The following is a 17,611-nucleotide window of genomic DNA, read 5'->3' as shown; positions in this document are numbered from 1 at the left end:
ACAATGGAATTCTATGCCTCCACCAGAAAGAGTGACATTGCTCTATTTGTTAGGAAATCGAAAGATTGGAAAAAAATTATATTAAGTGAAGTAAGCCAAGCCCAAAGACACACAGGTCCCATGGTTTCCCTTATTTACAATAGTTATTATATGTATGAGTCGAGCAGAGAAGTTCAGATAAGCTGATGTTAGGAAAATGAACCCTAAGATATTTATTTAAATGTTTTTTTTTTCTTTGCGTTTGTTTCTAACACATTTATAAGATTATCTTTGTTGCTTTGTATGTCCCTCCCCCACAGTATAACCCATGCTTTCACTGTATTTGATGTCGGTTTAATTTGTGGAGGGAAAGGGGAAAAACAAGTCTTTTAAATTTGGATTCAGGTGGACTGGTTGCAACAATGAGAAGTAGAAGTTGTTATGTGGAAAACGAACTTTACATCTTTGGTTGGGGGTGGGGGGAGGCTTGGGTGGGGGGGAAGGCTTGGAATGGATGGTAAGGGTAAACAAATGAGGAGGCTACAATGCTTGATAAGAAATGTACTCATTATCTTGCCCATGTAATTGTAACCCCTCTGTACAGTTTTTTCACAATAAAAAAATAAAAAAAGAGTAAAAAAAGAATCAATGAAGAAATCTACATAAATCATATAAGAATTCATACAAATAGTTTGTTAGGGATATATAATCCAAAAGGAATAATTTCAGGAAAGTATTAATCACATAAAATGTAATGCATTGACTATTTATTGAAAACTTCAGCAGTTGTAGATTATTTATTCTGATAACAAAGTTTATAACCTACGTTCTAACAGTATTCCAAATAGAACATAGAACTAGAAACATGCAGGGTACCACTAAAGACAGCTACTGCTACCACTAGTAGAATAAAAATGAAATTTAGGCAAAACTCCTTCAGAACAAATGCCACAGGACAGCCACAACATTACTTCCATTGTTCATATGAAGAAAAGACCTTTTTTTGTAGTAAAGACCAATTTTCACAGATATTAACATCAATTGGTTATATATTTCTTAAGGCCTTCAGGAGGGATGCTGTGACCCTGTTGATGGAAACTGACTTCTTTAGGACCAACTACACAATATGCAGACACCATTCCAAGCATTGCACCTGCATTAGTGTAATTTTAGTGCTCATGAGTCTTCTCTAAGTTAGAAAATGAATTAAGTATTTTATTAAAAACAGATGTAGGCAAGAAGGCCAAACAAATATCCTAAGTACCTAAGACCGATCAGTTGTAGACCAATAATTCAAATCCAGGTTTCCAACAGGCATATCTGAGGATATTCTGTGTCACATTCATTACATTTCAAGAGCTATGGAGCCTATGAACCCACATTATCTTCCTAATTATGATTATACGGGCAATAACAATGCTACAGAATATAAATATTTTTAAATGAAAAGGGTGTGGATAAAGACAGTGTAAGTGATCTTTATACCAAATAAAATGGGATTAATTTCTAAAGAAATACCTGAATGAACATCATTCAGCTTCTACTGTTTATTATTCCTGGAGTAATTTCTTAAGGAGAACAAATCCAGGCCAAAGGCCAAAGACATTTTTTCTGATGAACACAGGCTTTTAACATTAAGTACCTTGAATACACAGGGAATAGTTTGTTATAGATATATAATCCAAAAGAAATAATTTTTGTGACTACTTACTTTCTTGTTGTACCGAAGGAAACTATTACCTATTCTAAAACATATATAAATTTAATGGATATTAGTGTTATCGGTCTAAATTAGGTGTGCATAATATATGTAATGTATTCTATTATGTAACACATAAATTATATATTTATAATATATGTATCATTATTGATATTCTATGACTACTATAAATAATATAGGTATAAAACTGGTTTTAGTATTATTCTGTGAAGGATACAAGGAATGACAACTTTATTTAAATAAATATATTTGTATGTTTTAGTCACATAATTTATTTTTGTACCAGTATTGAGACTTGAACTACAGTCTTGGTCTTGTCCCTGAGCCATTTCACTCAGACTGGCTTCATATAGCTATCTTCAAATCTCAGCCGATAATTAGCTGGGATTACAGACATGAATCATGTTCTATTTTTTGAATTCTTACATAATTATTTCTGAATGTTCAATTATATTGTGATATTCCATTTTTAACCAAATTGAGAATAAATAACTAATTATTGGGTAAAACTCTGTGTTGCAATCCAAATTGTAAGGACCCTACTTTACTATCAATTTTCAAAGTATTTCTAGTTTAATTCCTGGACAGATAAGTAGAAAAATTTAATTATGTGTGCATAATATACGTAATATACCATATTACATAACATATAAATTATATGTTTATAATATATGCATAATTTGTGATATTCTATAATTACTTTAAATAATATATTATAAAACTGGTTTTAATATTATACTGTGAAGGATACAAGGAATATCAACATCCCTACATTTTCAACAGTATATAAACTACGATATAAACACATATCTTCAAGAAATCACACCTCTGTAGTCACATATTCATCTTCAAATATTCTCCTTATCGCTATGAACATCTTCTAAGATTGGCTACACTTATCCACAGCAAACACTCTGCGATACTTTGTGGATAAAGTTGCTTGTCCTCATCCTTATAGCCTTTCACCTACTTCAGTGAAGAGCATTTTCTCCTGCTTTGCCTGTAGACGATCATCCTTTGTTATTTCCCAGCAAAGAAATTGTGGCTAGCAGGCTTGAGCACTGGTACATTCAGAGGTTCTTTGGTTGTGAATTTTCCCCTTTCTTTCTTGGTAAGAGAGCTGGAATAATGAAAAACATTTAAGGCAATGTGTTTTAGTGTAAATGAAAACATACTGATTTGAAAATACTACAAATATTCATTCTTAAATTTATTTTTAATTCACATATAATAGGGGTGGTTTTAGTGGTGCATGCCTTTAAATATAGCTATTTAGAAGTCTGAAAACCAGATAAATGGACCTGGAGACACTTATCTTCAACTGAGAACTAAAAACCTAAAAGTGGAGCTGTGGCTCAAATGGAAGAATGACACCCTGAAAACAAAAGAAAAGTAAAAGAACTTAGGCCCTGAACGTAAGTCATAGTATTAGCACACATATACTATATATTTGGTTCCTACAATATTCTGTGAGTTAATTTGTCAAAACTTGGTCATGGATTACATATGAGGTGTGAAGAAGTACGTAAGTTCGAAATGACTCCAAGGTATTTTGACAAGACAACTGGAAGACTTATCACTTAATCAAATAGTACTGAGGGATAGGTTTGTAGATAAAGATCAAAGCTCACGTTGGGATCTTTTGAGATTGCTAAAATCAGTAGTTAGGAGTTGTCAGTAGACAGGATGCTATTAAGGACTTGAATTAAAGAAAGAAGAGACCTGCAGGAAAAAAACAGAAATAATTACATGTACTGAGTAGTAACAATCATGAGAAGGAAGATTACAGAACTAAGCCCTGGGATACACAAATATGTAAAACATGACAAATGAAGAAATACAGTAATAAATATGTAATGCAGACTTGTATGGATAGGTATTTTTAATGTTTAAGGGCTATGAAATGATTGTGTGATGACGTAAAATTTAAGAAATTGGTAAGGTCAACTATCCCTTGGACCAACCATAGCTGATAGTTTAAAGAAAATGGGGCCACAATAGTGTGTCTTGATTTGCCAAAGTGAAAACAGGTCAATATTTGGAAAGCCATTTTTTGGACAAGTGGTTGGAGTGACAATTACTGCAGTTTGTTCAAGTGTCAGTAGAAGGGTTCAGTTTTTAGCACAACAATAGAAATCTTTCTGGGATCTCATAGATTTTCCCACTGTCTTCAATTTCCTTTTTTTCAGAAAAATAAAAGATCATTACTGGAAGCCAGTCAAAAAATTAGGCCTTTGGCAAGCTATCAGATATGCAGTCTATCACATGCCCAAATAATAGAAAATGTGAACAGGTCTACATTGAGCACTCACAGTAGACAGGTCTCTGGACTTTCTCAGGAAGAGGCTTCTGCCATTGTGTGATGGATAGAGCTGGATAATTTACAAAATAGCCATCATAGATTGAGAATATTCTGCTAAGTCGGCAGATGAGATATTGAATGTATTAACTGCATTTTATTGATTTTTATGAATCAGTTAACCAGATTCTTCATACCATATGACGTTACTAGATAATGAAATGCATGTTTACTGCATTTTCTTTGTATAACATATAGTATATTTTGAAATTTGGTATAAATCATTCATCTTTTTATTTTTTTCCAATATGGATTACTCCCTGTTCTCAAGAGTGGGGAAATGCCCTGGAACTTTGAACTTGAAATCATATGTTGCCATGTGTCATATCCTATTTTCCTATACAGAGTTAGTAATAAATTATATGCAATTTATTTTTTATTTGTATTTATTGTCTATTGCAGAGTTTGAACTCCGGTCCTGGGCACTGTTTCTGAGGTCTTTGGCTCAAGGTTATCTCTCGACAACATTGAGCCAAAATGTCAATTTTAGTCTTGATTGATTAATTGGAAACAAGTGTCTCCCAGGTACTTTTTTGCCCAAGCTGGATTTGACCTGTGATCCTCATATATCAGCCTCCAGATTATCCAAGATAAACTGTCTTAAGAAACCAACAAAGCCACAGGACTACAAGCAGACAAGGGGCTCCAACAAAAGGCTAGTTATGGACAAAAAGGAGATACAGGATTTTTCCCAACCCTTCCAAAAAAAATCAAAGAACTTGTTTTTCTGGTCTAATTTTTGTATCTTTTATAAAAATTTATTTTTCTTTTCTAAAACTTTTTTTAAATTTTTACCTTTTTTGAAAAAAAATTGTTTTCTAGTAACATTTTTGTCCTCTTATAATTTTTTTTTAGGAGTACATGTGTGTACGTTTTTCTTTCTTTCTTTTTTAAAAAAAAATTGTTTTTTGTTTAGCTTTACTGAACTTCTGATCTTTTTTTCTTTCTCTCCTATCCTTTTCACCTTTTCTTCTCTTTTGTTCTATTTTATGTGAATTAATTGTTGTTCTGCACATCCTCAGATAAACCCGTAGTTGACTATTAGACCCTGTCCCCCATTGTGTACACACTTAATCCACAAATTTATTACTCAATTCAAAACCTCTGAGACTTAAATTCCTTAATAGCAGTACTACCTCTTTATACCTGTATAATATTTTAAGTATTTTTATTTCTAAGATTTTCACATCTCCTTTATATCCCTCCCCTTTTCTCATGATATTCACGTTCTTTTCTGAATAGTTTGTTTTTGTTTCTGCATAATATTTTTAATTTTAACTTTTCTATTTTTCATCGTCTCTTTTTTTCCCTTTCTCGTTCTTCTTTTTTTCTCTGTCTCTATGTTCATCCTATCCAACCTATTTCTTGCTTTGAGATTAGGACTTAGTTAACTCTCCCTGTCCCTTCCCACATCACTCTATTCCTATTTTTTACCCACATCTCTCACTAACCCTAATAATTTCTGGTTTTCCAAATTATTCTTTGCGGTTCGTAGCCCATCAATATATAGTTGTTTGATGTTGAATAGATGTATCTGTTGAACTAGATTGTATCTGCAGACTATGGTCTGTGCAAATACAGACTTTGGTTGATGTTTGCCTTAAGTTAGTGCTCTAGCACAAAACTCTTGTTATTTACATCACAAATGGGCAGAGTAAGCCAGAAAACACAAGAAAAATGGCAAGTCCGGGCAGCTCAACTCCCACTCATGATAATCAGGGGACAGAACAGATAATGGATAACCCAGAGGGGAATTCTCAAATAGCTCTACAAACACTGCTGGCAAACAAGATAAATGAAAAGATTGAAAACCTACAAAGGACTCTGTATGAGTGTGAGAGGGAGAGAGAGGAGGCAATCCAAAGGCTTATACAGGAAAAGACTGAAACCGTACAAAGGACTCTGTATGAGCGTGATAGGGAGAGAAAGGAGGCAATCCATAGGTTTATACAGGAAAATCATGAGCGTGGAGGAAACTACTCAAAAATTGATACAGGATTTGCGTGAGTAACTTGAGAATACTCAAAGCAAGAAGAGCCTGGAAAGATGGATGCCATGCCCTAAAAACAAACAAATATCAAGAAAGAATACTGTACCCAGCTAAACTCTCCTTCATAACTGAAGGCCAAATAAAAAGCTTCCATAGCAAAGAAAAATTGAAACAATACATCTGCACCAAACTAGCCCTACAAAGATTCTTAAAGATGTCCTACACATAGAAAACCAACAAGACCACAATAGAGGTCAAGAAACTGCACCCAAACTGAGAATCCAAGAACCAGAGGAGGAACCCAGTTGCCGCAGCCCCCAAGAAAGTGGACAAAATGGCAGGAACTCCCAAATAGATTGTCTAGCTGAATTAAAAACACGATACTTCTTTATGCTGCTTTCAGGAATTTTGCCCCTTAAAACAAAAACATTTTCTTTTTTTTTTTTTTTTTGTGAACATACTGTACAGAGTGGTTATAAATACAGGGGCAGGATAATGCATACATTTCTTATCATGCATTGCAGCCTCCTCCTTTGTTTAACCTTCACATCCCTTCCCAGCCTGCCTCCCCAATCCTCCCCCACCCCACCCCCCGCACCAAAGATGTAAAGCTCGTTTTTGACATGACAAATTGTACTTCTCATTGTTGCAACAAGTCCACCTGTATCCTTGAAAGACTTCTTTTCCCCATCTCCTCCAAAAGTTATACTGACATCAAATATAGTGAAAGCAGATGTTATACTGTGCGGGAGGGACATACAAAGCAACAAAGAGATAATTTTATAAATACGTTAGAAACGAACGCATGAAAGAAAAAAAACATTAAAATACATATCTAAGTGTTCATTTTCCTAATATCACATTATATGACCTTTTCTGATTGACTCATACATATACTAGATATTGCAATTAAGGGAAACCATGGGACCTATCTTTCTTGGGGCCTGGCTTACTTCACTTAATATAATTTTTTTTCCTCTTTTTTCCATTTCCTAACAAATGGGGCAATGTCATTCTTTCTGATGGAGGCATAGCATTCCATTCTGTATATATACCACATTTTCTTGATCCATTCATCTACTGAGGGGCATCGGGGTTGGTTCCATATCTTAGCTATGGTAAATAATGCTGTAATAAACATAGTTGTGCTGGCGGCTTTAGTGTGGTCTCGTTTGTAAACATTTGGGTAAATGCCGAAAAGTGGGAATACTGGCTCATAAGGGAAGTCTTTTGCGGAACCTCCATTCTGATTTCGATAGTGTTTGAACAATTTTACATACCCACCAACAATGACGTAAGCTTCCCTTCTGTCCACATTCCCTCTAGCATCTGTTGTTGTTAGGGTTCTTGATTTTTGCCATTCTAACTGGGGTGAGGTAGTATCTCAATGTTGTTTTGATTTGCATTTCTTTTATGGCTAGGGATGTTGAACATTTCTTCATGTGTCTATAGGCCATCCTTCTTTCTTCTTCAGAGAAGTTTCTCTTTAAGTCTTTAGCCCACTTATTTATTGGGCAGTTGTTTCTTTGAGGATTTGTTGTTGCGGGATTTAATTTTTTGAGTTCCAAGTATGGTTTATATATGAGACACTTGTCCATTGTATGGCTAGTGAAGATCTTCCAGATCCGTGGGCTTTCTATTGATCTTGCTAGCTATGTGCTTTGCCATGCAGAAAGCTCTGCAACTTATGCAATCCCATTTGCCCAACCTTTCTTTGATTTGTTGTGTTCCCGGGTCTCTATTAAGAAAATTTCAGCCTGCTCCAAGGAGGCCTAGGGTTTCTCTTATTCCATCCTGTAATGTTTTCAGAGTGTCTGCTTTGATTTCGAAATCTTTGATCCATTTGGAGTTGCTTCTGGTGCAGGGTGATATATAAGGATCTAGCTTTAGTTTTCTACAAGTAGTTAACCAATTTTGCCTGCACCATTTACTGAAATGGCTGTCTTTCTTCCATTCTATTGTTTTAGCTCCCTTATCGAAGATTAGATGGCTATAGGTCTATAGGTTCATTTCTGGGTTTTCAATTCTATTCCATTGGTCCTGAGGTCTGTTCTTATGCCAATACCAAGCTGTTTTGATTACTATGGTTTTATAGTAGAGTTTCAATTTTGGCATTGAAATTCCTCCAACAGTATTCTTTCGGTTGAGGAGCACAAAAACATTTTCAATGTGAAAGGTTAGAACAAAATCTCCCAACAAATGGCCTCCCTAAACATGCTGGAGTTGCAGTCCTAATATCAGATAAAATAGACTTCACATTAAAATTAGTTAGAAGAGATAAAGAAGGTTGCTACATACATATTAAGGGATCTCTCCTTCAGGAGGATATTACAATTCTAAATATTTATTCGCCCAGCAATGGAGCACCCAAATTTATCCAAGAAACACTACTTTCCCTCAAATCCCACATAGATCCAAAGACATTAATTGTAGGAGATTTTAACACACCACTCTCCCCACTAGATAGATCAATTCGGCAAAAACTCAACAGAGAAACTGCAGATCTAAACAGCTGCATAGATCAACTAGATTTAACAGACATCTATAAAATATTTCACTCAGCAGCATCAGAATACACGTTTTTCTCAACACCACATGGAACATTTTCTAAAATAGACCACATTCTAGGCCACAAAGCAAACTTGTCCAAATTCAGAAACATTGAAATTAAACCTTGCATTCTCTCTGACCACAAGGGAATAAAATTAGAACTCAACACCAAAAGCCACCAAAGAAAGTCTGATAACACATGGAGTTTGAACAACACTCTGCTGAATCACAAGTGGGTCATGGAATAGATTAGAAAGGAAATTCAAATATTCATGCTATTCAACAAAAATGAGCAGACAAATTACCAGCTCCTCTGGGACAGAGCAAAGGCAGTACTCAGAGGCAAGTTTATATCTCTGAGTTCCTACATCAACATACTGGAGAGATCTGAAACCAACAATTTAATGAGACATCTGAACCTCCTTGAAAGAGAGCAGCAAGATAAACCTCAATCCAGTTGACCAAAAGAAACAATTAAAATTAAATCAGATTTAAATGAATTAGAATCCAAAAAAAACCTATAGAAAGAATCAACAAAAGAAAGTGTTGGTTCTTCGAAAAAATTAACAAAATTGAGAGACCCTTAGTAAATCTTATCAAAAAAAGAAGAGAACACACGCAAATAAATAAACCCAGAGATGAGAATGAAAACATCACCACCGAAAAAACCAAGATTCGGAACATTATAAGGGCATACTTCTCAAAACTTTATGCTAATAAGTTTGAGAACTTGGCAGAAATGGACCTTTTCCTAGCAAATTTTGACATGTAGAAACTAAACCAAGATGAGTTAAACCATCTTAACAGACCCATATCAAGCATTGAAATAGAAACAGCAAAAACAGAACTCTCAGCTAAGAAAAGTACAGGACCAGATGGTTTTACAGAGGAATTCTATACAACCTTAAAGCAGAGCTCACAACAATACTCGTCCAAATCTTCAACGAAATAGAAAGAGAAAGTTCACTACCAAACACATTCTATGAATCCATCATAACCCTCATTCCCAAACCAGGAAGGGACTCATCAAAGAAAGAGTACTATAGACCCATTTTTTGATGAACATTGATGCAAAACTTCTCAACAAAAGTTTGACCAATCAACTTCAACAATTCATCCAAAAAATCATACACCACGATCAAACAGGATTCAATATACACTGGTTCAATATACGCAAATCAATTAATATTATTCATCACGTCAACAGGAGCAAGAATAAGAACCACATGGTTATCTCAATAGATGCAGAAAAAGCATTTTACAAGTTCTAACACCCCTTTATTATGAAAGATTTTGAAAAATTAGGAATCCATGGGACATTCCTCAATACAATAAAGGCTGTATATGACAAACGACAGCCAGCATTTTACTTAATGGTGAAAAACTAAAGCCATTCCTTCTTAACTCAGGAGCAAGACAAGGATGTCCACTCTCTCCACTTCTCTTCAATCTAGTTTTAGAAGGCCTAGCTACAGCAATAAGAGAAGATGCAAACATAAAGGGGGTTCAAATAGGGAAAGAAGAAATGAAACTCTCCCTCTTTGCAGATAACATGATCTTGTATTTAAAGAATCCCATAGACTCCACTCCCAAATTACTCAAGCTGATTCAAAACTTTGGCAAAGTAGCAGGTTATAAAATTAACCCTCCAAAATCAATGGCTTTTCTGTATGCCAACAATGAGAAAAGTGTGGCTGAAATTAGGAAAGCAACTCCATTTGTAATAGTCCCACAAAAATTAAAATACCTAGGAATTAACTTAACCAAAGAAGTGAAGGATCTCTATGATGAAAACTTTAAAAACTTGAAAAAGGAAATCAAAACAGAACTCAGAAAATGGCAAAAACTCCTATGCTCCTGGATTGGAAAGATTAACATCGTGAAAATGGCAATACTTCCCAAGGGTATCTACAAATTTAATGCGATACCTATCAAAATTACAACCTCATTCATCAAGGAAATAGAAGAGGCAATCCAAAAATTCATATGGAACAATAAAAGACCCCGAATAGCAAAAACGCTCCTCAACGGAAAGAACACTGCTGGAGGAATATCAATAACAAATTTCAAACTGTACTATAAAGCCATAGTAATCAAAACACCTTGGCACTGGCACAAGAATAGACCTCAGGGCCAATGGAATAGAATTGAAAACCCAGAAGTGAACCTCCAGACTTATAGCCATCTAATCTTCGAAAAGGGAGCTGAAACAATAGAATGGAAGAAAGACAGCCTCTTCAGTAAATGGTGCAGGCAAAATTGGTTAACTACTTGGAGAAAACTAAAGCTAGATACTTATCTATCACCTTGCACCAGAATCAACTCCAAGTGTATCAAAGACCTCGGAGTCAAAGCAGACACTCTGAAAACATTACAGGATGGAATAGAGGAAACCCTAGGTCTCCTTGGTGTAGGCCGAAATTTTCTTAATAGAGATCCGGAAATACAACAAATCAAAGAAAGGTTGGACAAATGAGATTGCATGAAGTTGCAGAGCTTTCTGCATGTCAAAGGAGATAGCCAGCTAGATCAATGGAAAGCCCACGGATCTGGAAGATCTTCACTAGCCATACAATGGACAAGTGTCTCATATATAAACCATACTTGGAACTCAAAAAATTAAATCCCCCAACAACAAATCCTCAAAGAAACAACTGCCCAATAAATAAGTGGGCTAAAGACTTAAAGAGAAACTTCTCTGAAGAAGAAAGAAGGATGACCAATACACCCATGAAGAAATGCTCAACCTCCCTTGCCATAAAAGAAATGCAAATCAAAACAACATTGAGATACTACCTCACCCCAGTTAGAATGGCAAAAATCAAGAACCCTAACAACAACAGATGCTAGAGGGAATGTGGACAGAAGGGAAGCTTACGTCATTGTTGGTGGGAGTGCAAACTTGTTTAACCACTTTAGAAAGTAGTATGGAGGTTCCACAAAAGACTCCACATAGAGCTCCCCTATGACCCAGCAATCCCAATTTCGGGCATTTCCCCAAAGATTTACAAACAAGACCACACTAAAGCTACCAGCACAACTATGTTTATTACAGCATTATTTACCATAGCTAAGATATGGAATCAGCCCAGATGCCCCTCAGTACATGAATGGATCAAGAAAATGTGGTATATATACACAATGGAATTCTATGCCTCCATCAGAAAGAATGACATTTCCCCATTTGTTAGGAAATGGAAAGACTTGGAAAAAATTATATTCAGAGAAGTAAGCCAAGCCCAAAGAAACATAGGTCCCATGGTTTCCCTTATTTGCAATATCTAGTATATGTATGAGTCAAGCAGAAAAGGTCAGATAAGATGAAGTTAGGAAAATGAACCCTAAGATATATATTTAAATGTTTTTTCTTTCATGCATTTGTTTGTAACGTATTTATAAGATTATTTCTTTGTTGCTTTGTATGTCCCTCCCCTACAGTATAACCCTTGCTTTCACTGTTTCTGATGTCAGTATAATTTGTGGAGGGGCAGGGGAAAAATAAGTCGTTTAAATAAGGAAACAGGTGGACCCATTGCAGCAATGAGAAGTACAAGCTGTCATATCGAAAACGAACTTGACAACTTTGTTGCAGGGGATGGGGGGTGGGAAGGATTGGGTGGGTGGGCAGTGGGAGGCTGGGAAGGGATGTGAAGGGTAAACAAAGGAGTAGGCTACAATGCTTGATAGGAATTATACTCATTATCTTGCCCATGTAATTGTAACCCCTCTGTACAATATGTTCACAATAAAAAAAAAGAAAAAAGAACAAAATAAAATAATTAAAAATAGAAAACAATACACACACATATAACCCCAAAATAAGAATTATAAGAGGAAGAACAAAAAGTTAATAGAAAACAAAAATTTTTAAAGTTAAAAATTAAAAAAAAAGGTTTAGAAAAAATTTTTATAAAAACTACAAAAAAAGAGAATTTGATTTTTTGCGGGGATGGGGTAATCCTGTATCTCCCTTGTGTTTACAACCAGTCTCTTGTTCGATTATCTGGTCTGCTTGTGGTGTTTGATTTTCCTGTGGTTTGGATTGTTTCATTAGTCAATTTGTTTGAGCATGCAGAAAAATGCTCTGCTTTACCAAGGATTTTGTGATCCTCCTCCCAGGCTAATTCAATGGAACAGAGATCTTTGAGTTTCACAAAAGGGGGACATGGTTGTTTCCTCTAATTTGGAGATGCTGTGATGAGGCTAGGTTCTGGGTAAATTTGAGGGCTTTTACCAAACAGCAGCTTTTCCCTGAGGAGTTAGCTTCTGAGAAACTCACAGAGCCCAGCCTGGAGCCATTCTCAGGGTTTATGTTTACTGAATTTCAATTGATTGTCAAAGCTGCTGTAGGGAGGGGCTGCCTCTGGCTCTGTTTACCCAATGAAGAAAGCCACTCCTGGGGCTGGCTGCTCAAGCTGGTTGACTTTTCCCAAGGAGGAGCTGGGCCTAGCAGGTCAGCTTAGGTTCCTGTGACCTACTAAATGACTCTTGTTTTCTTCCAAGGCTTGAGTTGGAGCTAGCTACACAGCCAAGCTTTGTCAGTATCCAAGATGGAGATCTCCGGTAATGTGGGGGAGAGGGTTGGCTTTCCCTCCTCTGCTCCCTGAGAAGGAGTGAGGATGTCAGGCTTCTACTCAAGCCAGAGTCTTGGTTCCTGGCTCATCTCTGCTCTGTGAACTTCAGGATGAAGATGTGTGTTCCTTGTCAGTTCTTGCTGGTGTTGAGTAGAAACCGCTCACTTGCAACGTCTGGCACTTAAGTCCCAGACTCTCTGTGTTGCAGGTATGGCGGCTATGGCTGCCGCTGTTGCCGCCACATCTGTGGCCACTGGAAAGTGCTCATATCTGTCTCCTTGCCTGGATTTTCCTTCTCTGGTCTAACTCTCTATCCTGTGATGGCACACTTGGTGTGATTCTCTGGCTTAGGGCTGTTTGTTGCAACACTAAAATTGCTTTCTATGTGAGAGCTTGTTTAGCCTCCAGCTTCTCCTCAGCCATCTTCCCAGAACTCATCAGAAAATAACATTTAAAATCAAGCCCATGCAGGAAAGTACAGGGGACATGTTTTCTGTGTGTGCCAGTCACGGGGGTTGAATTTGTTCTACTTTATTCAAGGCTGATGTTCTATTATTCTCAGCTAATCGGTGGGATGACTACCAGCTAATTGGAGGTAAAGAGTCTCATGGAATTCTCTGTGCAGGCTGACTTCAAACTGATAATCAGATTTCAGCTTCCTGAGACATTCTGTGCTTTACATGAGACACTTCTCTCCAATGAACCACCAAAAAGAAGAAAAAAAAAAAAAACACCTGGGGTTGAGATGTGGCTCCAACGGCAGAAATGAGACAATGATTTCTGGGACAGCACCCATACCTTGAGATCAAGCTCCAGGACCAGCACACACAAAAATAAAATAAATAAATGAAAAGAAAGGTGGAAGAAGAAAAGGGAGAGCCGATTTCAGAGGTTAAAATGAGCAAAATTGAGTTAGTTTACACTTGTTACTGTACTTACTCAAGGGTCTCACATCTGAGGATCAATACTCAAGGCAAGTCATGGCAGGGGAGTCCATGAACTCTAATTAGCCAACTACAGTTTTTTTTTTAAAGCTCCAAATTGTGCTGTGGCTCACATATTAGAGGACTAGTATTAAAAATGTACTGGGAGGGGGCTGGGAAGGTGACTCAGTGGGAGATTGCTTGCCTTGAATGCATGAGGCCCTAGGCTCAATTCCTCACCAACACATAAGCAGGAAAAGCCAGAAGTGGCGCAGTAGCACAAGTGGTACGGCTCTAGCCTCAAGCTGAAGAGCTGAGGGACAGCACCCAGGCCCAGAGTTCAGGCTCCATGACAGACAAAAAAAAAAGGAACTAGGACAATACCTAGGGTCTGATTTATAGCTCCAAGCCCAGCATACATATGGAAATAAAAAGTAGAAATTTAAAAATGTATAAGAAAATCCAACTAAATTTTCAAAATGAGTCATGAGTTTTTGGTTTTTGTGTGTAATCCTCTTTTTTTGGTCGGTTGTAAGGCTTGAACTCTGGGCCTGAGCGCTGTCCCTCAGCTCTTCAGTTCAAGGCTAGTGCTCTACCACTTGAGTTACAGTGCCACTTCCTTTTGTGTGTAATCCTAAATACTAAGATAGATTAAATCTGAGGGCTATGGTCTCTCATCTTCAAATCACCAGCAAAACAAATAAACAAGAAAACAGTAATAAATCTGTGATGGAGTTGTAAAGCACCAGGCTTGAGTGAGAAAGCTATGAAACAGTGTCCTTGCTCAGAGATCCAGCCTCAGGATCACAAAAATGTAAATAAGAAGAGAACCTGGGGCTGGTGACTCATGCCTGTAATTCTCCAGGAGGCAGAAATATGGGTATCCAGTGTAAAGGCCAATTCTAGCAGAAAAGTCCAGAAGACAGTTGCTTGTGGGCCGTCCTGGGGCTAGAACTGTAGTACTCCCAGATTTTTGGCAGTTAATTGGAGGTAAAGATCTGAGACTTTCCTGCTCAGCCTGGCTTTGAACCATGATGGTCAGATTTCAGCCTCCTGAAACAGGCCAGGCCTTGCATGAGTTCTGGCTCCAGCACTAGCACACTCACAAAAAATGAAATGAATACATGCAAAGAAGACTAGAAGAGAAAGAAAAACCAATAACTGAGGCTGCAATGAGCCAATCAGCCCATCACTGGTGGTTCATAACTGTAATTCTGTTTACTCAAGAGGCTAATATGTGTTGATAATATTTAAAGGCCAGACCGAGTAAGAAAGTCCATAAGACTTGTGTGTGTGTATGTCTATGTGTGAGTCCTGTGCTTTAGTTTGTACTGCTTTGCTCAAAGCTCTACTAATCTCAGCTTTTTAGTGGTTATAATTGGAGATATCATGTACTTTCCTGCCCAGGCTGGCACCAACATTGATTCTCAGATTTCAGCCTCATAAATCCGGTCTGGCTCTACATTATATTCACTTCTAATTAAACACCAAAACAGAAAAAAAATCCTGGAGTTTAGCTGTGGTTCAACTGTCAGAACTGGGAAAATTTCTGGGACAGCACCCAGACCCTGAGTTCAAGCTGGAGGACAAACACGGAAGAAATAAAAAGAGGATAGAAGTACAAAAGGAAGAGTCAGTGACAGAGGTTGAAATGAATCAAACATTGGTTTCTCACACGTGTTGTACAAGGTCCTCAGGAGAATTAAATCTAAGGCTCACTGTTTATGGTCAGCCCAGGCAGGAGAGTCCATGAGACTCATATATCTAATTTGCCACCAAAAATAATCTACAATTTGTACTTTGGCTCATTCGGTTGAGTGCTAGTCTCAAATAGAAACTTTGGGACAAAACCTAGGCCCTGTGTTGAAGTCTTAGACATACATTTCAAAACAAACAAACAAAAAAATACCCACACGATTTAAAAAATGATGGGAAAAAGAAAACCAAGGTTTAAGTTTGTTCATGTGTGTATTCCTATACATTCTATGTTCAAAGCTAGACTGGGCAGGAAAATACATGAAACTACCCCAACTACGCAGCCAAAAGCTGGAAGTGCAGATATGACTGTATATGTAAAGCACTGTATTTGGTGCAAAAGCTAATTTAAAAAAGTGCCGACCCAGAGTTAAATTCTTAGTGCTAAAAAATTGTAGGGGAAGTGAAGAAAGGCCAATTGTAAATTTAAATATAAGCCTGGTGTTTGTTGATCATGGCTGTAGTTGATCCCTGGCTACAAAATTCTTGGGATCAAGTTTCAAGGCCTACCCTAAAAGCAAAGTCCAGGAGACTGTGTGTGTGTGTGTGTGTGTGTGTGTGTGTGTGTGTGTGTGTGTGTGTGTGTGTGTGTGTGTATGTGTGTGTGTATGTGTGAATGTTTGTGTGTGTGTGTGTTTCTATATGTGATGTGTGTGTTTCTGTAATATCCTTTGCCCAATGCCCTAGCATTCCCAGCTTCTGGGTGATGAATTGGATGGCTTTGAAACATGGTCCTCAGATTTCAGCTACCTTATTTAGCTGGAAGTTGAGCTGTGGCTTAAGTGGCAAACTGGGCAAATATTTTCTGGAACTGCACGCAGACTCTGAGTTCAAGCCCCAGTACATGCACAGAAGAAAGAAAGAAGAGTAGAAGTAACCAAGGAAGAGCGAGTGACAAAGGCTTAAATCAATCAAGCATCAATGGCTCATACATGTTTTACTACCTATTCAAGAGCCTGAAATCTGAGGATGATGGTTCATGGCCAGCCTAGGCAGGAGAGTCCATGATTCTCGTCTTTAATTAATCAACCCCCCCAAAAAGTGCCAAAAAGTTATGATGTTTCTCATGTAATAGAGGATATCCTTGAATAAAAACTTTTAGGACAGAATATGAGCCCCAATTTGTAGACCCAGGAACAGCACACACATGCAAAAAATAAAAAGTAAACAAAAGAAGGAAGTGGCAAGAACATATTAAAGTTTTATAATGACACAAGTGTTGTTGGTCCTGTGGATAATCCTAACTACACAAGAGACTGACATCTGAGGATTGTAGTATCAAGTCAGCTTGGGTAGGAACGTGCTTGAGATGCTTATCCCAGCTACTTAACACAAAGCCCTGAGCTGGAGCTGAGGTGGTAAAGCAACATCCTTCAGTTAAAAAGCTAAGAAACAGTCCCCAGAGCCAGAGGTCAAGCTGCAGGGCCACTAAAAATTACAAATAACAAACAATCAACACAAAGGAGAGCGGAAGAAGAGAGACTGAAATCTGAGGATCCACAATTCAAAGTTAATGCATGCCAGAAAATCCATGAGACATTCTGGTATGTGTGCATCTGGGTGCCATCTTGCAGCTTGTGTGTGCCTCCTTGAACTTGTGCTGGTTTGTTCAAGGACAAAGCTCTACCACTCCAAGATTTTCAGTGGTTAATTAGAGGTCATGGTCTCATGGATTTTCCTTCTCAGCCTGGCTTGATTCATGGTAGGCTTTCCTCAGACTCTTATCTCCAATTAATTGTCAAAAAGAAAAAAAAAACCTGG

Source organism: Dipodomys spectabilis, unplaced genomic scaffold, assembly GCF_019054845.1.
Source record: "Dipodomys spectabilis isolate Male_0828 unplaced genomic scaffold, ASM1905484v1 ptg000144l, whole genome shotgun sequence".
NCBI lineage: Eukaryota > Metazoa > Chordata > Mammalia > Rodentia > Heteromyidae > Dipodomys > Dipodomys spectabilis.
The sequence above is the reverse complement of the archived record's forward strand: the minus strand, read 5'-3'. Positions refer to the sequence as shown.